The following is a 15,215-nucleotide window of genomic DNA, read 5'->3' on the forward strand; positions in this document are numbered from 1 at the left end:
GTTGTAGCCCCGCATTATCATCTCCTTCATCACACAAAAGCTGAAAAACCATAGAATTGGGGTCTTATAGCCGAAACTTTAGAACTCGAGTCGAGTTTTTACCATCGTTTGAAAGATAAATCGCACTGTTGCGTGGAGATCAAAAAGGAGTAAGGGTAAGTGTTCATCATCTCGGATCTGGTTATATTTTACAAAGTTAGGAAAAGCGAAGTCCCTAAAATATAGAGAGGTCATCGAATTGGGCATGTGGCTCTAAAGGTTTTTAATCGGCGTTTTACATCAATGATTAGTGTCTTCTTAAGTGTTGGATTAAAGGCGTGGTTCATTGGAGCAATCAGATTCGAGCTAGCTATCGATTTTGGCAAAAGGTAAGGTTTGAAGGCTTTTTAGGGATATGGTTCGATCATAGATAAGTAAGTTTTAGGGGTTTAGTGATTATGGTTTGTAAATAAGAACTATGCTAATCAATTGTAGGACATCGGAAGTGATCTCGATGCGATCGTCATGAATCGGTGTGTCCGAACACCCTTCTTTAGTTCAATTCGGCAAAGCGAAATCTGAAATTCCGCCTTTCATGGTCATGTGGGCATGCGAATGCTCTCAAGTCATAGAATAATTGTTAGATCTGCACCGCAAGGTGGTAAGCACGTTCAGCGTGACGTTTTAGCGTATTTCGAAAAAGGGCTCGACGGGCCAAAACTAGGCCCAATGGGCTTACGGACCAATATGGGTAAGAGATGGGCAAATTAGCTTTATTAGGTAGATGGTGGAATCAAATTGCATAAAACTGATAAAATTACTGAATTAGCTTGTGCGATGGCGTAGATCACGAAATTACCCTAAAGAGCAAAATTACCGAAATTACGCCTAAAGAGCATAATTACCGATATACCCCTAGGGTTTTAAATTGGTGAACGCTTGATTGATTACTCTTGTATTTTGCATGATATGCATTTATTAATATCTGTTGCATGGGATTGGGGTATTAATGGAGGAAATCTTGAAAGTGGTTCATCCACGTCTTGGAGGCTTTGCCTCAATCGACTGAAATTTGAGCGACTTCTTTGCAACTGTGGTGTGTAGGTCGGGTGGGTTGAGATATTCCCACATGGTGTGTAGGGTTGGTGCAGGCGGTGTAGCGGTTGGTGGGTTGAGTAGTCTCCCGGATGGGCTTGCATTCATTATTACTGTTGATACTCATATTCTTGAATCGGGCCTATGGGCCACACTTTGTTATGTAAAAAGGGCTAAGGCCTTGCTCTGTATTCGAAAAGGGCTTGACCTCTTGTATCTTTATATCTGAATAGGGCTCGAGCCCAATGGGCTCGAGTGAATTGGGCTTTGGATGGGTTTCAGTATACCGAGTTTTCCCAAACTCACTCCCTTCCTCTTCCATCCTTGCGGTGAGCCCTAGAATTGGTGGACTTGGAGTGGGCGGGATTCGAGTGGCCATGAAGATTGATTGCCGATTTTAAATAAGTTTAATATTTATTTTGGATTATTTTATTATGCTTAAAGTTGTAATAAGGTCGCTCTTTTAATTACTTATATTTTGGGATTATTAAACTGGCTAGCACCGAGGTTCGTTTTATAAAATCTACTTGTTTTTAAAAGATCATGATGACGCATAAAGTTTCCATAAGTAAATGTTTTCCCAAGAAAATAAATATTTTAAGAAAACGATTTGCAACCTTAATCATTTTCTTAAGTGGTCATAATCAAACGGTTTTCTCAAAATTATACTAGATGATAGAGTGTGGCAATAGCGGTGTGCATGTCTAGGATTGGATCCAAGAGAGCTTGGTACTTAGCGGTCCGACGGACTCACCTCCTCTTCTTCCCGGTTTCCTACACAGTGCAGACTTCTATTCACTTTAACTTACTTTTAAAAGTGTCTTTACAACACCAACTCAGCTTTTCCAAACAAAGTGTTTTGAACGCATCAATGTGGCGCATCGATCCGGTCATAACATCCGGCCGGGTTTGGGGTGTTACATTTAGTGGTATCGAGCACTGGTTGCAACAACTCGGTACGTGGATCGGTCCAAAATCTTTTCAAAAAACTTGGGCCTAAGTAGGGTATTTTTGGAAAGGCGATTTTCAAGATTTTCAAGTTTTTCTATTTGTTAAGCGGGGTTAAATCAATAGTTTTAAAATAAAAGTGTTTTCAAATCAAATCTTTTTTCGATAAAACAAAACCATGGGTTTTATGGATGATCGAAGTGGCACACTTGAATCCACGGCACCAAGTCGTAAGTATTTACATTCCTCATATTACCTTTGTATTAAGATATTATTGTAGATAGAACTAGACCATATCATGACATTATAACTAGGGTAACCTAAAAACTCTAGAATCTGAGGCGTAGCTAGGCTATGATTCTGTGAAAATAGAAACTTGAAAATACTATCTCTGCATAAGACATGTGAATAAATAGTAAAATATTTGAGACCTTTGTAGTTATTTGATATGTGTACTGGTAATGTAGAGCATTGATATGGATTCTGCGGGTAAGCAAAGTCAGCCAACTTCGGGTAGCGGTAACTCAGAGCTTGGTACTGAGGCACTGGCCGAGTTAGTAAGGAAAGTGGTAGAGGAAGTATTGGATACAAAAATTAAGGAAATTAGGGAAGCGCTTCAAGCAGGGTGCTTGGAGTGTAAGAAAAGGAAGGATTCTAGTTCTCAGAAAACCAAGCCTCGTTCTGTGAAACATGTTAAGGCACGACCAAACTATCCAATCTGCAAAGACTGCAACGGACGTCATTCGGGTGAATGCCATAGGAAGACAGGAGCATGTCGTAGATGTGGGTCCAAGGAGCATCGAGCTCGGGATTGCCAAGTTTGTTTTATTTAAATATATGTTACGAGTTGTATGCGTGCACGATAAGCGTTTCTTTATTTGATAATTGGATGTTCGGGTCGTATTAAAATTATTTAGATCGAGTCTTGCAGATATCATAGTGGCATAGTGATTTGACTTATACAGTTAATTGATAGTTGGAAATTTCGAGGACGAAATTTTTAAGGAGGTAGAGTTGTAACATCCTAAATTTGGGGCCTAGAAGAGTTGGGTTTTGAGTCCAGGATTGAATAGAAGAAAACACGAATAATTAGGAAGTTTTAAATATTATCGTTTGAAACAAAATTATTTTATTAAATTACCACTAGAAAATTTTCTTGTATTTATTATTACGGATATTTTAAATTTTTATGAAATTTTAATTAGTATTATTATTATTAGAAAAATATTCTTGTATGTATGTTTGAAAATTTTATGAAAATTATTATTATGTCTTGAATTATTGATATTTGAAATTTTATTATTAGATATATTTATAAAATTATTATTATTATCGGAAAGGAAAAAAATATTAGTTGTAATGCCTTGATTTTCGGGATTTTTTTAGGTTTTGTGATTTTAGTAAATCTTGAAATTTTCATGTTCTAAATATTGGAATTATGTTTAAATGTGTTAGTAGACCTTTAGAAGGCCCAAGACTAAGCTAAACACGGTAAAATATCAAGGTGGGATTTTTAAGTGAATAGGAAATTTGGTTAAGTGGGCTTTTAAGAAGAACTGCGTAAGTTATGACACAAATGAGCCTTTGGTAAAGTGGCTAAGTGACGCCACTAGGGAGCTATGAAGGTGGCGTGTAAGTGTTGGGGAAGACACAGGTTCGATTCCTTTGTTGGCAAATAGATGCATTTATTTTTTAGTGCGGGAGGGTAAGTGTTGGAGTTCGGTGGATTACGCTGAGGAGAGTTGGATCGGTTTAACTGCTTGGATTAAGGAGTGATAAGGGAGAGATTTAAGGGATTGGGATGAGGCTAGGAGTTAGCCGAATGGGGAATGAAAAGGGAAAATCGGCAGGAGGGGTTATGAGGGTAGTATTTCGGCACTTAGGGTATTGTTGGTGCCGTTTTCTTCTGCTTTTACACCTTAGGATTGTTCTTTTCTCTCTTTTTCCTCTCTAGCCGAAACTACCACCTCCCCTATTCTTCTTCTTCTATTTTTTTTCTTCTTCAAACTATTCATCATACCTACTATTCATCAACACTTTTGCCGAATCCATAAAAGCCGAAATCCTGTGATCACTGCTTGTGCCGATTTCTTCAAAGCCAGGTTCTCCTATGTTCTTTTGCTTTTATTAATTTACAAATTATCTTTTCTTAATCCTGGATTCCTGACCGCAATTCTACTTCAAGGTTGTAGCCCCGCATTATCATCTCCTTCATCACACAAAAGCCGAAAAACCATAGAATTGGGGGCTTATAGCCGAAACTTTAGAACTCCGGAGTCGAAGTTTTACCATCGTTAGAAAGATAAATCGCACTGATTAAGTGGAGATCAAAAAGGAGTAAGGGGTAAGTGTTCATCATCTCGGATCTGGTTATATTTTACAAAGTTAGGAAAAGCAAGTCCCTAAAATATAGAGAGGCTATCGAATTGGGCATGTGGCTGTAAAGGTTTTTATCTGACGTTTTCAGTCAATGATTAGTGTCTTCTTAAGTGTTGGATTAAAGGCGTGGTTCATTGGAGCAATCAGATTCGAGCTAGCTATCGATTTTGGCAAAAGGTAAGGTTTGAAGGCTTTTAGGGATATGGTTCGATCATAGATAAGTAAGTTTTGGGGTTTAGTGATTATGGTTTGTAAATAAGAACTATGCTAATCAATTGTAGGACATCGGAAGTGATCTCGATGGCGATCGTCATGAATCGGTGTGTACCAACACCCTTCTTTAGTTCAATTCGGCAAAAGCGAAATCTCAAATTCCGGCCTTTCATGGTCATGTGGGTATCTGAATGCTCTCAAGTCATAGAATAATTGTTAGATCCGGCACCGCAAGGTGGTAAGCACGTTCAGCGTGACGTTTTAGCGTATTTCGAAAAAGGGCTCGACGGGCCAAAACTAGGCCCAATGGGCTTACGGACCAATATGGGTAAGAGATGGGCAAATTAGCTCATTAGGTAGATGGTGGAATCAAATTGCATAAAACTGATAAAATTACTGAATTAGCTTGTGCGAGAGCGTAGATCACGAAATTACCCTAAAGAGCAAAATTACCAAATTACGCCTAAAGAGCATAATTACCGATATACCCTAGGGTTTTAAATTGGTGAACTCGCTTGATTGATTACTACTGTATTTTGCATGATATGCATTTATTAATATCTGTTGCATGGGATTGGGGTATTAATGGAGGAAGTACTGAAAGTGGTTCATCCACGTACTGGAGGCTTTGCCTCAACTGACTGAAATTTGAGCGACTTTCTTTTGCCGCAATAATGTGTGTAAATTTGGGTGGGTTGAGATATTCCCACATGGTGTGTAGGGTTGGTGCAGGCGGTGTAGCGGTTGGTGGGTTGAGTAGTCTCCCGGATGGGCTTGCATTCATTATTACTGTTGATACTCATGTTCTTGAAGCGGGCCTATGGGCCACACTGTTATGTAAAAAGGGCTAAGGCCTTGCTCTTGTATTCGAAAGGGCTTGACCATCTTGTGTCTTGATATCTGAATAGGGCTCGGGCCCAATGGGCTCGAGCTGAATTGGGCTTTGGATGGGTTTCAGATACATCGAGTTTTCCCAAACTCATCCCCTTCCTCTTCCATCCTTGCGGGTGAGCCCTAGAATTGGTGGACTTGGAGTCGGGATTCAGAGTGGCCATGAAGATTGATTGCCGATTTTAAATAAGTTTAATATTTATTTTGGATTATTTTATTATGCTTAAAGTTGTAATAAGGTCGCTCTTTTTAATTACTTATATTTTGGGGATTATTAAACTGGCTAGCACTAGGGTTCGTTTTATAAAATCTACTTGTTTTTAAAAGATCACGATGACGCATAAAGTTTCCATAAGTAAATGTTTTCCCAAGAAAATAAATATTTTAAGCAAGCGATTTGCAACCTTAATCATTTTCTTAAGTGGTCATAATCAAACGGTTTTCTCAAAATTATACGAGATGATAGAGTGTGGCAATGGCGGTGTGTATGTCTAGGATTGGATCCGAAGAGAGCTTGGTACTTAAGTAGTCCGACGGACTCACCTCCTCTTCTTCCTGGTTTCCTACCTGGTGCGCAGCTTCCATTCACTTTAACTTACTTTAAAAGTGTCTTTTACAACACCAACTCAGCTTTACCAAACTAAGTGTTTTGAACGCATCAATGTGGCGCATCAGATCCGGTCATAACATCCAGGCCGGGTTTAGGGTGTTACAACACCCCCAAACCTAAGTGATGCATTGTCCTCAATACATGTACAGATATGAATCATGAATACAAGAACATATATATTTACATAATGGGATGTAATAAAGGGAGAAAAACTTCCCGAGCTTGGAACTGAGCAGTGGTACTTTAATTGTAGCGAATGGTCTTTCATGTACTCATCTTATAATGCATCGGCCTTTTAAGTAAATTGAGTGGTAAATCCTTCTCTTCATTATCAAATCTGGTGAGTTCATCAGTAATCCTGTTTAGTCATATATTTAGTAGAATGACATGGAACATCTGTAGTGCTGTCCATTGGTGGTGCAATTAAGGAATTTGCTTCCTTTTTGTCCTCACGGTTAGCCTCAATGCTGACAGACTCTGTTTTATCTTGTTCTTCCTTTGGTGCTTTGGGTGCATTCTCTTCATTGGCAGGATTCGTCTCAATAGGCTCTGCATTAGCAACCCCGTCCTCTCTTGCAGTTTATTAAACAAAGGAAATAAAATAACTAAGAGAAATTTAAATTGAAAAAATGAAATAAAAATAAAAAGAATTTTCAAGATTTTGAAGTTAAACATCTCAAAGATTAATGGGATGTTTGTCTCGCTCTACATGAGCACCCTAGTAGTGCTTCAAGAGTTGTCTATTAACTTTAAATGTGTCCCCCGTTTTCATGACCTTGACATCAACAACTCCATGCGGATATACATGAGCTACCAAGTATTGTTCATCAAAATTGAAAGGTCTATTTTGCTCCAGCAAAGTGCACAAAGGTCTTTACTCAAATGAATCTTCATCATGATTAGAATTGCTGTGGCAAAATCTCATGAACTCTTCCTCCACTAATGTTCCTTTCAAGTCAATGTTACATCATTCTTCATTCTCATCAGAAAATTTCAGCGCATTAAATACATTGAACGTGACTTGCTGATCATTCATCCTTATGGTCAGTTCACCTTTATGCACATCGATTAAAGTTCTAACTGTAGCAAGAAAAGGTCTTCCAAGGATAATTGATACATATTTGTCAGCTTCACATTCTAAAATAATGAAATTAACTGGAAAAACAAACTTATCTACTCTTACTAGCATGTCTTCAATTTTACCTTCCAGATGTGAGTAAGATTGATTAGCTAGTTATAGCGTGACTGTTGTAGGTCTTGCCTTCCAAATTCCCAGCTTCTTGAAAATAGACAGAGGTAGTAGATTTATACTTGCTCCTAAATAATATAACGCCTTACCAACATAATGATTTCAAATTAAACATGGGATAGTGAAACTCCCTGGGTCCTTCAACTTTGGAGGTAGTTTATTCATCAACATTGCTATGTACCCTTCAGTGACAGGAACAATCTTAAATTCTCCCAATCTGTGCTTCTTTGGAAATATATCTTTCATGAATTTCACGTAGTTAGCCATTTGCTCCAAAGCTTCAACTAGTGGTATGTTGATACAAAATTGCTTCAAAACCTCCAAATATCTTTTGAATTGAATATCTTGTTTGGAATTATGATGTCGCTGAGGAAAAGGTAAGGGTGGTCATCCTTGAAGTTGCTGATATTTTTTTAATGTGGCATTCTTATTGACAACATTATTTAATTCTGCCTCAGCATTTTGCTACTTACCCTTTTTATGTTCAATTTGTTTTTCAGATGACTCCAGGGCCTTTACTTGGTTGTTATTCGAGTTATTCTCTCCTGTTGTGGCATCTTGAGCAATGTCATCAAGATGAGTTCCACTTCTAAGAGTGATGGTCTTGCACTAATCCTTTTATTGTGATCTTGAATTTTCAGTACCACTTGGCAATGCCCCTTGTGGTCTTGAATTTAAAGCATTCGCTATTTGCCTTACTTGATTCTCAAGAGCTCAAAGAGGTACAACTTGACTCTGAATTACAACATCATTCGTGGCCCAATGTTCTTTCAGCAAAGCTTCAATTGATGATGATGATGAAACCAATGCCTGACCTTGCTGGACATTTTGCCTCGACAGAGGTTGAGTATAACCAGGCGGTGCACTATTGCCATTTTTTCTAACAAAATTATTTAGATTCCCCACTCCTTAATTATTCCAACTAAAATTTGAATGTTTCTTCCACCCTGGATTGTAGGTGTTGGAATACGGGTTATTATCCCAGTTAAAATTACCCATGCAATATACAAATGCTAGATTTGATGGGCATTCATAAACACACAATAACTCAACAGATTTTATCTCCTAGACTATAGTAGGCCTTTTCATCATTTTAATCATATTAGCTAAAGAAGACACCTAGGTTGTAAACGAAGTGATTGCGTCCAGCTCCATAGTACAAATAGCTATCTTGCCCATCCTAACTCTTGTGGTAGGATATTGATAATCATTGTTGCCAATGTTTTTCCAAAATCTCATATGATTCATTATAAGATTTATCCAACGAAGTATCATTGGTTGAACCATCAACTACCATCCTCGTATGCACGTTCAGTCCATTATAGAATATCTCCATCCGAGTCCAGTGTTGAAATCCATGCATCAAACACTTCCGAATTAAATCTTTAAATCGTTCCCAAGCTTTATATAGTGTTTCATCCTCCAATTGTCGAAAATATGTGATGTTATTTCTAAGCTTGGCATTCATATTTGGGGGATTATACCATAGTAAAAATCATTGGCAAAGATCATTCCATTATGCAACTGTTCCTAACAATAAAGCATTTAGCCATACTCTTGCATAATCTCTTAAAGAATATGGAAATAGTTTAAGTCTCAAGACATCTTCAAGAACACCCTGTTGTCTAAATGAGTCACAAACCTCTAGAAAAAGTCTTAAATGCAGTCTTGGATCTTCAGTGGGTAATCTACCAAACTATCCTACTATTTGTAACATTTGAAACATTACTGATTTTAGCTCAAACAACTGAGGTTGTATTTGTGGTCTAACTGTCTTTGGATTCAAATCATATAGAATTGGAACATGCCCCCGAATTGGTCTATCTCGATCATCTATCATACGATCAATAGGAGGATTAACATCCCAACCAATTGGATTACCATTGAGACCAGGATCATTCTCGTTCCTAGCCATGTTTCGCAGCTCTTTTCGCTTTATTTGCAAAGTTATTTTTGATCTCTGGCTCAAAAGGATATTCTTCATTAGAAGCAATGCCTTTTCTCTTATAGTAACAAAAAACCTGTAAAAATTAAATACAACTAAGTTAAATAAAACTAAAGGAACTAAGCAAAGTAGCAAGACCAAATTTCACTAAATTGCCGATCCCCGACAATGGCGCCAAAACTTGTCGCGTCGAATCAAGTAATAAAGTGATAAGTGAGATCTTCTCCACAAGGACAGTATTAGGTATAAAAGTGATCAAGTTATTTAAATGAATTATGATTAATGCTATGGAAAAACAAAGATAAGTATGAAGTGGTAATTTAAAGGAAAAATAATGTGTGCTAAATGTGTATTGACAACTATTGGAAAATGCAAAAGGAAAAGCAAGAGAAAAAATGCAATGGCAATTACGAGAATAACTATGTGAATAATATGTAATGAAAAAGTAAACAACTAAATATGTTATGGCAAGATGCTACGGTAAAGGATTGAAGGTCTACAATGTTGATTTGGAAGGTTGGGACTACGAAGAATCTACCCTTACTTTCAGTAATGCTTTAGCATAATTGTACTTAATCTACTACTCAAAAGAGACTTAAAGTGACATGTTTCTTTAGAGCAAGGTCTCATGTTGCTTGGCCTGTGTCAATTGGCCTTATCACGGTACCCTGCACTATTTTGTCTTCATTCTATACAAACGATGCTTCATGTCTAGAGTCTGCTATGAGTGTTTGGTCGAATACTCACTTGTATTATTCAATTGTGGTCCAGGTAATCCAACCTTTTCAGAATTCGGTTCTTTTTATGGGCATACCACACATTCATCTATGTCTAGAGAATATACACATACATTTAGGAAATAAAAACAACTGAATGAAACAATAGATTAAATAAAAAAAATGCTTCAACCATTAAAGAAAATAAAAGTTTTCATCATGTAATCCCAACCCTATGAGATTTAGCTTATGGATTGGTGATTAAAATTCAAGTGTGAAACATCCAACATTGTTTCAATTAATTCAATTCAAAGGAGAATAGAATAAGAAATAATGGAAGAACTTAGGAAGATGGTTGTTGCCAAATCAATCCTCAATCCAACAGTACATCATCCTGTGGTGGCTGAAAGGGACTGCCTTCGGTCGCCCCTTTCATCTCAACTCAGCTGCTACCCTCTATTGTTTCCTTTCAATCTCCACACTTAGTGTGAGAAATCGGTACACCCCATGGTGCAGTGAAAAAAATAAATCTGGCAATCACATCTAGGGATCCATGTGCGAGGAATGAATTGGTGTGAGAAGTGTATGAAAGATCACCTTTAATTGTCTAAAAAACCAAAGATAACTATTGTGAAACTAATTATGCAATTGTATGTCGATTCCAAGCCACTACAAAAAGTTTCGGCTTCTACATAATCCATCCGGTGCGACAACGAACGGCAAAAACTCCATATTTCCTAATTCGGGAATAGTTGATATTTTAATATGAATCAAAATTCATTATAATAATTAACCAAATATAATAATTACAATTACTGTAATTATAATAATGTTTGACCAAAAAATACAATTACAATAATTATAAAAATATTTGATAGGAAATTATAATTACAATAATTATAACAAGGATTTTAGCAAATTATGTTTAGTTAAATTTTATACGAATCAAATTCATATTTATAAATTTAACCATGTTCTCATTATGTATACAACATACTTGTACATATAATTCATTCAATATTTAAGCGCCAAATTAAATTAATTTTATAATCAATTTAATTCATGCGACAGCTAAAAACAATACCGACTATGTTTGGATTCCGTTCGTTTCAACCATAGAGTGTGACCTTGTAGGTTCTTATAACGTTAGTAGTAATACTAGAACAATTCTAATATTACAAACAATTAGTGGCATCTAGCAATGCATCATTGCTGCCTAAGTTACAAGAAGTCATGATTCGACATAACCTCTCTGTGACTAGCCCTTCATGTATTAAATCCTTTTGTCCTTTATATCTATAATGGACACAAGTAATAGAATAGTCACACTTGCATAGTCCATCTAATGTTTCTTGATATCCTTAGTAGTCTATGATAAACAAATAAGTATGATATCTCATACCAACTTATTCGAGTATGACCATGTATTTCGAGTCTCATTGAACCAAGTGGCCTAAGATATTGCTCCCATTATGTAGGAAGGACAAATCCTATATTGACCAAACATATCCCACTACATAGATTGTGGTATATCCAACATTAGCCTTTAATGAACAACCTATTACGGTGGACATTTGATAGTATCAAAATATACGACTCACGATGTAGGGATAATGTTGATCCCAAGTCTGGGGATCGTATACATAGTAATCACTATGTGTAATGTTGTGACTATTACATAATAATCTAATAAACATACTCAGAGTGGGTCAGTCCAGTATGTTGTTCTCTAGCACACATACTTATGTATTGATTTTGACATCCCATGTCAATGACAACACTTTGTCAGCAATAAACTACATGTTAGTCTTAATGCATTATTGTTGTCCAAGTCCATAATAATACTCGACTGAGGACCTTTTAAGAATAATCATATTATTCTTAGGACATTATTATGAAATAGTTTATTTATATACACAAAAAAAGAAACTGAAATAATAATGGCAATACCTTATATTAATAAACGAGGTAAAACAAGTATGTTATTACAATCATCTCATGATTGGTCTTTGGGCATACTCAACATTCTCCTACTAGCACTAAGACCAATCACTCATATATCTAATACCAAGTGACTTACTATGACAATAATGTTTCTACTGTGTTAGAGGCTTGGTCAGTGGATCAGCAATGTTATCATCTGTTGATAAATCGTAATTTGTACATATTTTTCCCCCATGTTTAACACATTTTATGGATGATTTTCCATTAGAATTGGTGAATTTGATGCTCCTAATGCTTTAATTTCATGTTTTACATTTAGGAGAGCATAGGAGAGCGAAAGGAATGAGAAACGGGCCAAAAACGGAGAAAATGGGCCAAAGTACGAAATCAACACAGCCTGGAGCTCCTCACACAGGTAGACCACACGGCCGTGTCAATTTGGCAGGCTCAAACACGGCCTGAAGTAATCGAACACGGACGTGTGCCACGGGCGTGTCCCTGTCGAACCCAAGTTGAGTCCAATTCAAAAAAGGCCAATTTTGAGGGCTTTTAGGCATTCCAAAGCCTATAAATACACCCTAGAAGAGGAGAAAAAGGACACAGAGAAGGGGGAGTAAGGAATTACTCCAAGGAAGCTGATTGATCCATCTCAGAAGTTAGATTCATCATCAAGACTGAAGATCTCTCCTCAATTTTCCTTCAGGAGTTTTGGGTTTTCTTTATGTTTTGTATTCTTTATTCTTCAGAGATGTTTTCTTATTTAGTTATGAACTAAATCCCCTAAATACCTAAGGGGAATGAAACCTAAGACGAATCTTGTTATTATTTTCTGAATCGTATGATAAATATTTAACTTATTCTTCATTATGTGTTCTTAATTCTTGTTTTGATATCCCAGGATACTGATTCAAGATAAGCTCTAATTCAGAGGAGGAATAAACCCTGTCTAAGAGTATATTTATCATAATTAAGCGGAGTTGATTGCACTCCTAGAAATAGGGTGAAACCTAATAAGGGGATCCATAGATCGAGTTAATACAACCCTAGAGTGTTAATTAGAGAAAAGTTTCGGTTATTCAATCTAGGGATTAGATGTTATTAGTCTTGAATAGGGATAATAACATGACTTAGGGATCTTTACGGAACAAGTTAAATGAATAAATCATCCGGTTTGGAGCCAAAATAACAAGTAAAGTCTAGGTGGATTTTTCCTTAGGTATTGTCTTAAGTCAATCGATTTTCCCAAAAGCAATTCCCCAATTCTTTTCTCTGTGCTTTCTTAGTTTAGATAATTAGTTAATTAAAACAAAACCACATTATTCTTTGGCTAGATAATAGAAAGACAGTCATTACTAGTACTTTTAGTTCCTTTGGGTTCGACAATCCAGTCTTGCTAAAACTATACTACTGTTCGATAGGTACACTTGCCTACATCGTGATAATAGTTAGCTCAAGAACGAGTAATTATAAATATTTAAAACCTATCACGAAACCTCACGATCAAGTTTTTGGCGCCGTTGTCGGGGAACTAAAATATTAGGAATACTCAATTTTTATTACTTTAGCCATTTATTTTTTCTTGCAATTTAATTATTACTAATTAATTTACTTTTTCTTTCTCTTTGCAGGTTTTCCTAGTTTATGACTAGAAGAAACCTGTCAGGACCATTACTTTTTGACGAAGAAATCGATCGCACAGTTCGTATAAACCAAAGAGAAATAAGTCGGAGCTTAAGATACACAGAGAACGAGCAAGAAGATGATACTCAACCCCCAACCGAAGAGATGGCTAAAAACCAAGGCAATCAGCTACCTCTTGTAATTGCGGCTAATCAAAATCTTGCTCCACGTACTATGTATGGTTATGCTAAACCTTCTCTAACAGGAACTGAATCTAGCATTATTAGACCAACTGTAGCTGTAAATACTTTTGAACTGAAACCTAACACAATTCAAATGATACAGCAGCTTGTTCAGTTTGATGGTTTGCAGGATGAAGATCCCAACGCTCACTTAGCAAACTTTCTGGAATTTTGCGATACATTTAAAATCAATGGCATTTCTGATGATGCCATTCATCTTCGGTTATTTCCTTTTTCATTGAGGAACAAAGCTAAATAGTGGTTGAACTCGTTACCATGAGGGTCAATTACTACTTGGGAACAAATGACCGAAATTTTTTTACTAAAATACTTTTCGCCGGCTAAAACGGCTAAATTACGTAATGATATCTCTTCTTTTGTGCAGATGGATTTAGAAACACTTTAAGATGCATGGGAGAGATACAATGACTTACTAAGAAGGTGCCCTGACCTTGGGTTACCGCTTTGGCTTCAAGTACAAACATTCCACAATGGTCTGAATCCCTCGACTCAGCAAATGGTTGATGTAGCTGCTGGCAGAACCATCAACAACAAAACACCTGAAGAGGCATATGAATTCATTGAAGAAATGTCACTGAATAAGTATCAGTGGCAAGTCATGAGAACTAAGCCAACAAAAATAGCTGGCGTTTATAACGTCGACTCAGTTATTATTCTGTCAAATCAGGTAGAACTTCTCAATAAAAAGATTGATGGTTTACTTGGTTCTACATAGGTACATCCAATAATGAGGTGTGACTCAAGTGGAGGAGGTGTGCATACAGAATATCAATCCTTCAATCCTTCAACCGAAGAGGAACAAGTCAACTATATGGGTAACAACAACTTTCGATCTCAAAATAACCCATACAATAATACTTATAATGTAGGTTGGAGGAACCACCCAAATTTCTCCTAGGGTGGTCAAAGGAATCAAAAGACACAACATCCTCCGGGCTACCAACAACCACCCTACCAAAAGGAAAAGAAGCCAAATCTTGAAGAGATGCTTTCAAAGTTCATATCAGTGTCAGAAACTCGTTTTCAAAACACCGAGACAGCACTTAAAAATCAACAAGCATCGATCCAAGGACTCAAAACTCAGATAGGCCAGCTATCCAAACTAATCTCCGAACGACCACAAGGTAGCTTACCAAGCAATACTGAACCTAACCCAAAGGAACACCTAAACGCAATTAGTACTCAAGATAAGGAAGGATTCATTGCGCCTGAGCCAGAATTGATGCAAGGAACTGTGGTGAGCAAAGGTAAAAGTGAGGTAAGTCATAACAAAATGGTGAATGAAGAATATAAACCTCATGTCCCATATCCTAACACGACAAGGAAAGACCGCTCAGATGAACAATTCAGTAAATTTCTTAAA

General features: G+C 36.8%; 2 non-coding genes across 2 annotated transcripts; one reads left to right on the forward strand and one right to left on the reverse strand.

Moving 5' to 3' along the window:
* The first annotated feature begins 8,716 nt into the window (after positions 1-8,716).
* Positions 8,717-8,823, forward strand: LOC128283385 (small nucleolar RNA R71). The gene has a single exon (XR_008273726.1). It is a non-coding gene; the product is annotated as a small nucleolar RNA R71 (small nucleolar RNA).
* A 5,360-nt stretch (positions 8,824-14,183) lies between these two features.
* LOC128282846 (small nucleolar RNA R71) lies at positions 14,184-14,290 on the reverse strand. The gene has a single exon (XR_008273199.1). It is a non-coding gene; the product is annotated as a small nucleolar RNA R71 (small nucleolar RNA).
* Positions 14,291-15,215: the final 925 nt, after the last annotated feature.

Source organism: Gossypium arboreum, chromosome 10 (assembly GCF_025698485.1).
Source record: "Gossypium arboreum isolate Shixiya-1 chromosome 10, ASM2569848v2, whole genome shotgun sequence".
Lineage (NCBI taxonomy): Eukaryota > Viridiplantae > Streptophyta > Magnoliopsida > Malvales > Malvaceae > Gossypium > Gossypium arboreum.